Source organism: Haplochromis burtoni, unplaced genomic scaffold, assembly GCF_018398535.1.
Source record: "Haplochromis burtoni strain Fernald_Lab_line unplaced genomic scaffold, NCSU_Asbu1 Contig_352, whole genome shotgun sequence".
Lineage (NCBI taxonomy): Eukaryota > Metazoa > Chordata > Actinopteri > Cichliformes > Cichlidae > Haplochromis > Haplochromis burtoni.
In genome coordinates, this window is record NW_024582713.1 from 172046 (window position 1) to 179519 (window position 7474).

The window sequence follows — 7474 nt, forward strand, 5'->3', positions numbered from 1 at the left end:
TCCAAGGTCTTGGAACTGGTGTGATGCTTTGTGATGAACTTTCACAAGTTGCTCAGAATTGCATTGGTATGCAGGAATGCAACCCTAGGAGGCCATTCTGTGTGATTTTGGGGGGAAAACATGTTTGCAACTGGTTGCAAGGACAGAGGATGTGTGTGTCTTTGGATGCTGTCATAGCTGAAGCCAGAAAAAGTGGGCGTCCGTCCAGATCTGTCCACCTTTGTGAGCTGCTTCGCAGTGTGGCAGCTGGTCATTCTGTTCATAGAGCAAAGACAAAATGATATCAGAAGCTGAAAAAGGATATGTTGTCGAGTGTGATGTTTCATTTATAATAAATAAAGAATAAAGACGCGGACGTGTGTGTGTGTGAGCAGAGAGTTGGTCTCTTCGGTGTGGAGATTATTGAAGGATTTCTTGATAAGCAATCTGACGAGTGGCAGCTAGAGGATCAAATTTTAGCGCCTTGCACACACACGCGCACACACACACATGCACACACGCACACACACACACACACACAGTGTTCGCATGGGTAAAAAGTGGCTTATGCCATTCAGATAAAATTTAAAATGTTATTAAACACGATTGTTCCACTTTGATTATCAGATGATTTATTTTTGCTATAAATACAATACCATCATGAAGCTGAAAGGGCAGACGGAATGGACAGCGGGTCTGCAAGTCAGACTGGAACGAGTATTTCTTCATTTGAAAAATAGTCTGAATAACTGCTTTTCTAAATAGAGAACATATGATTGGAAAACCATGTATCACGATGTTCCTCTTGTGTGCTTGGCAATGCTTTTGTTCCTAGTAGTGAAGAAATCTGGAAATCTGACAACTAGGGGGTTCGAGCTGCCAAATAAGGAGACTCATGGGAACTCCAGTAACACTGACTTGATGATTTTCCCTTTTCTGGAAAAGCATCTTTCATGCTTCTGCTCCTATACATTTCAAAAGGGAAACGATGTATCACTTTCGAGCTGAAAATCTTGATACTGCTTACTTTGAATATTATGATGCAACATAAAAAAACATGCAAACATTTGATGATTTGTAACAGCATACAAAAATAGTTAAACCACCATAAGGTGCTATGAATGAGCATAATTAACAAATAAGTACTGCTGCATTAAATGCTGTATAATTTATCGATTATGCTCCATTCTGAATGTTTCTACTTTAAATATTTTTAGTATCATTTGCTAATACACTGTAAAATCTGATTAGTTCCCAGAACTTGAAAAAATTACACAAACCTGTTGCCTCAAAAACACTAAGTAAAGTTTACTTAAGTTAAACAAGTTAGGGTAGTACTATTTAGCAAACCTAAGCAAAACAGTGAATACTGGACTTTCACTAGTAATGTTGAAATCATATTTAAATGACTGGATGTTAGCTATGTTGTTGCACTTCACAAAATAACCTTCATTTTTTTGAAGCTGAGATTACATAGCACACACTCTTATAAAACGTTCACATTTAACCCAAACTCCTGTTTAAACTTAGACATCCCCCATTACTCTTCACGTTTCACTGACATGAAAAATTGTGACATCATGTTTGACTGCATAAGAGAAGGGAGGTAAATGACACCAGTATAGACGGGTTTTTGTATTTCTCAGGATGGCAACTCAGTACCATAATCTAGCTTGCAGCTTGACATCCCTGCATTTTTCAGTTTGGCTAATGGAGTTTGGAAAGGTAATAGAATTGTGTGCAGTAAACGAGGACCTTCAGTGTTTCAGCCTAACTTAAAAGTTAAAAAAAAGTGAGAGTGACAAGGTTTTTACCTTTGCAGGATGACATTTCAAATTGAAGTTTTGTCATCTGCACAGGTAGCAGTTAAAACATTAAGCTTAAAATCCTCTCACACCCCAAAGCCATCACTTGGAGCTTATTTATGTATAAAATGAAGGAGAAATACTCAAGCAGGAGAGGCTAGTAAAACTTGCAGCTTAGGCCTGATGAGTTAGACGTCCGGATCACTGAGGATGCTTTTTCTTGAAGGCGAGCGAGCCCTGTTGTGGAATGTCAAGTAGTTTGGCCGGGGCGGGTGACTGAAGCGGGAAGTGATTTGACTAATGTTTTTCCTTTCATAGGGCTGCTCTCCACCACGTCCCCCTCTGTCCTCCCCAACCGCCAAAAACCTCCCCAGAAAACTTTACGGTGATGTCATTCATATGCAAAACAGGCATGCTTTTAGCTAGTGAATGTGTGTGCATGCGTCTGTGAGCAAGTGTGTGTGTGTATTGCTTGAGTGGCTGATTCCATTACTTGAAGGACCATTACACTTGCCTGTCAAAAGCCAAAAGACCTGAGAAAAATTAGCAGATTAAATCACTCTGCTCCTCTCCTCCTCTCCTTCCGTCTTCTTGCCCCCGCTAGCATCCGAGTTGTTGTTCATACCATGGAGGTGTTTTGACAAAATCAAAAATGCAGTGCAACTCCTTTGAAAGCTGCTTCATTTTTGATCAGTGACAGGTCCTAATTTTGGAGACAAATCTCTTAAAAATGACAAAAAATGAAAACAATGATAATGGTGCAAGACACAATCAGAGCAGAGCTCCTGGGAACGTGAGTAGCTTGGAGGCAAAATCCTATAAACAGGGGCAACTAGGGAGACGGAAGCTAAATGTGGTTTTATAGTCTTGTAAAAATTAAACGACACGTTTGGGGATCCGGTACACATTTATTGAAGCAGTTGGGTGAAAGTTAAAATGCTGGTCAGGGTTCAGAAGATTAAAGATTGGAGAATTCCTGAAAATCATCAGTTCTTTGATGGCTTTAATCACAAATCTTGCTCATAATGCTGTAACAGACTTCAGCTTTTATACCTACAGTAGTTATCCTTTGCCCTGTGATAGGACAAATCCTGCAGTGCTTCTCTCCTTAAAAACAAAAGAATAAATCCCAGATCCAGAATGTGGGAATGAACTCCCCCCCCCCGGGGTCAGATTAGCATTCTGGGAAAACAAAATTCCCTACTGGAGTGTGGGGAGTTTGCACAGAGCAGATGGGTACACACAAAATCAGAAATACAGGGGGAAGTGGTTACAGAAGAAGACGAAGAGGAAGAAGAGGCTTGGCCCCCGGGGAAGATGGAGGACAGAGCGTTGGGTGGGGAGGAGTTGGTTGTGAGAGAGAGGCGCGAAGAGTTAATGCCGACAGCTCAACAAAGGCCACCACCACCGCTGAGGGCAGAGAGGAGCACGGGAAAAGAGCTAAGGTCAAGGGGACCTCGGGGGGGTGGGGTTCAAGTTCAAGGCGACTGTCAGTGTCTGCTTTTTAACAGTTGCACCACACCCTCTGAGTATACTTACACTTCTGTTTGGAACAACAACTGCACCCCCACATCACCATTTACTCCCCAGCATTAAATCTGAAGCTACACACAAGCTGGCCATTGTCCCTCTGTTGCCATATCAGGGCCACATAGAGGCAATAAGGTGAAAGCAGTGAGGGTGGAGTTTTATCTGGCTGGCTCCCATGGTAATGCGTGAGATTTTAAACTTGTGAGGGCCTCCGTGTTTGTGGGCTGTGGGTGGCATTGTGGATGAAGGACAGGAAATGTTCAGTGACTTGCATGAAATGTGTTTTATTCAGTGGCCTCAGATGGTTTAGAGATGGATCTGTCTGGACGTTGGAGGAACTGCATCTTTTCAGTGATCTAATCTTGAAACGGCTCAGGCTGAGAAAAGACCCACGAGTGATGAATGTTGTAAACTTGTATTGGTAAATTAACTATAAAGTATATTTGAACCCTCAGACATGCAGTTTATTTCTCAAATCAACTTAATTCCCTTATTTTCACAGTACATAATATACGGTGTATAATGCTGTGCCAGGCTTTTCTTGAAACTATGGGGAATTATTCAAAGAAATGAAATATTCTATATTTACATATTTTCTCCTGAGTTTAGTCTGACAGCTTTGAAATAAATTAAAATCTGCACACAAATGTGGAATAATGTGGGCTGAATAACCTGTGAACAATCTTGAAACATGCTGTAAATTTCGTCATATACGAGCTGACTGACTAAAATGTTATCAATTTTAGGGGACACCGCAAGGATCATTTAAAAATATAACACACATAAAGTAATGAGTATTGACTGGTTATTTCCTAAGAAAAAGAAGATGAATATCCTGAAGTGTTACTGAGCTTTTTTTTTTTTCAACTGCCCTTTTGTGATTTTTGTACATTATTTAACAACGACAAAACTAAATTCCAAGGTTGTTTGATTGTGGCCTTCATCAGCAGATTAAACAGAAACGAGAGCGCTTTTAATCAATATTTTTTTAATGTTTTTTTTCTTGTTTGTTTTAAACATGCTTTTACACATTAAAGATTTCTTTGTTCCTCTGAATGTGTGAAGTTTCTCATCTCGCCTATTGAGCTTCTAGCTGTAAAAGACAGAATTTCCTATGATACTTTTTAAAAGTCAAACTCTGGGGGGATATTTGAAGACACTGGGGGTAAAACACCATTTACATCACTGATACTGTGACTGTTCAGCAGCAGGTTCAGAATTACTGCATTACCGAACAGACATTTTTTCCCCATTTTCAAAATAACTTCCATTCTAAGAGACATTTACTGAATTAAACATCATTACTTGGTTACATTAAGTATTTTGGAGAAAACGCGAGTTATATCTATCTGTTTCTTTTGGGGGTTTACATCCAGAATATGCGAACACTTAAAATAAGATTCTGCCAAATATGCAGAACAATGGCATAATGAGATTTTTAAAGTCAATTATATCGATTATTTCTGCTTCTCTCACATGTCAAAGGCTACATTAGGATGCCAAAACAATTCAGCATGGAAGAAGGAGATGTAATCTGCTACAACCTTGAAATATGTTATTTGTCGCCACATACTTTTTGAGTTAAGGTACCTAGGAAAGCACTGGTCTGGCTGGTGACACAGGTGAAAAGGAAACGGGAACATAGTTTCTCAGAGCAAAAAGAAAGTTGGTTATATGTTAGAAAAAGAAAAGATTCAATGATTCCCTTATTCAGGTGCTGAATAAGTGCCCAGCAGCTCTGTGCACACCATGTTGTACATTCAACAGGTGGTTGACATCCTTTTGGTAGTGATTTGATGACTGAAAAATACAAAACTTTCAAGGTGTCCTGGGTAGAAAAGAAGGATGTTGTGCAAATGTTTGACTCTTTGTAAACTAATTTATAGCAGGTTTAAATTAGCCAACAGGTAATGCAAAAATGCTGGCACATTGTTTCAGGTGCAGACAATCTTAAACAGGATTTAAAAAAAAATAAAAAATTACTAGTTTATTTTTTTATCATTACATCTGACACCTTGAGCTTTCCTACAAAAATTCAGGCAAACTTGAGCTGAGGTTTGACCTGAGAAAGGTGAAACTAAGTTCCTGGCAGTATTTAATAGAGTAATTTTTTTTTGGTTGCCGAAGTGTTTGGATAGGCAAAGAAAAAAAAAAAGTCCTACTCTGGGAAGACTTTTCAGATTACTTGAACAAGTTTATAAAGTGGAAAGTTTGTTTCAAAAAACTAGGATACGGACATGCAGCGAACTTTGCCTGGGAACGTGCAGAGAGGAAAAGGTTTATACTCAGGAATATGTGCATTAGTTGATCATTGTCTGTTAATGACAGAGAGATGAGCTTTCTATTGTCACATTCTGTCTTTGATAAGAGTGTTGTTTTATGTATTATTTTAAATCGTTTTAACCAATCTGTTAGAATCACATTTGGGGATAGGAACAGATAAAAGGTCCTGTTCTGATATGGAGAAATGTGGGTTTTTCTATCTCAACATTATGGTCTGGAAAGGCTGTGACATTACATCATCTCTAAATAATCTTAACCACAGTGAAAGTCCAAATCTATTTAATGAACTGGAACCTCACAAGTTGTCCCTTGTGATTTAGAGTCAATTTAAAAAGAGCATATGTTTGTTTTCTTTTCTATGATCAGGCTGAGGTCAGGCAGACCACCATCAACCCATAAAACATAGCATCACCACTGACCTTGTCACCTCTCAAACCTCCCCACAATGGAAGGTCAATGGGGTGGAAATTGGTGTCATTGCCTGCTTTTGTTACCCTGAAATGAACTAGACAAACCACAACATGTCCACAAGCCGACCTCTGACCAATCAGTGTGATGGTCAAACTCCCCAAGCTCTGTGCAGCGAAGAGATTAATATCTAAAATGCAGATTCAGCCTTTCTGAATTACCAGTGTCAGACAGGGATAGTAGTGAGAAAGCATTTTTTGAAGTTATTTATTTTATAAGAGAAATGCACTCATAGATAAAAACTGTTTTTTACACGTGTACTTTCAGTAGATTTCCAATCCTGTACTTTTTCATTTTTACTTGAGTAAAGAGTTAAATCAATATCTCAATTTTTTCACTATGTCCAGAAGCAGACATTAAAGAAAGGGAGCAGAAACCCAGGCATTTCACAGCTAAATGCAATTCAGTGTTTTGGGAATAACAAATTCTGCATGAAATATTGTCATTTGGATTTTTTGGCATTTCAGTATTTTTATGTAGCAAGCGCGTCTATACCCAAGTGCTTTGAAATGCCTTTCATTAACCTCAAACACATATACGCACCGATAAAAGAGAGGTGCCATTAAAGGCGCTCTGAAGCAGTTGCAGATTCAGTGTGTCGCTCAAGGACACTGTTGACATATAGGTTCAAGTTCATGAAGCTAAGAACAACAAACTGAGGATGGATGGAAAACCTGGTTCATCTTCCGAGACTTTCTGATTTCACTCATTTGAGAGGTCTGTACAGCCAAGTCAGTAATCTAACATACTGATCATAATACTGAGGATATCATGTAGCTGCTGTACCTACTGTATGGACAATGTTGAAGGGAACATGGGCAAAAACAGGCCATTTGGGTTTAAAAGTATGATTCAAAAGCACAATGAATATTTTATAAAAAATATATCATTTCCTCACTCTCGAGCCAAAAACCCTTTGACCTTTGACATCACTGCTGTCACAATTCATTCTCAGGAACATGCAGCTGCTGTAAATTCAGTGTAACTCAATGCAAGAAACTAAATATCCCAATGGAAGTAAACGCCCATGGATTTGGGCGTTTACTTCAAATCTTTACTGAAATCATGAACATAAACTTGAAAGCAGAACTTGGATGCGACAGCTGTAACATTAAAGCCTTTGTTAAATACACTTTTAACTGGTATACTCTATAAGCTTTGTGTAAACTCACAAGGGGGAGAAAATGTTTTTCCAGCCATAAAGTGACATCTAATTATTGAATTTAAACAGCGAAGTGTAACTGGAAAGCAGACGATGGTTAATGGACACAGCATCTTTTGTTATTTACTCTTTCAGGCTGTTAATGTCGCCATCCCCCTCCTCCCCTGTCTCATTATGGGTCAACACAGGAATATGCACAAAAACACACATTACTGCATCACCTTCACATGCACGCACACACACACAC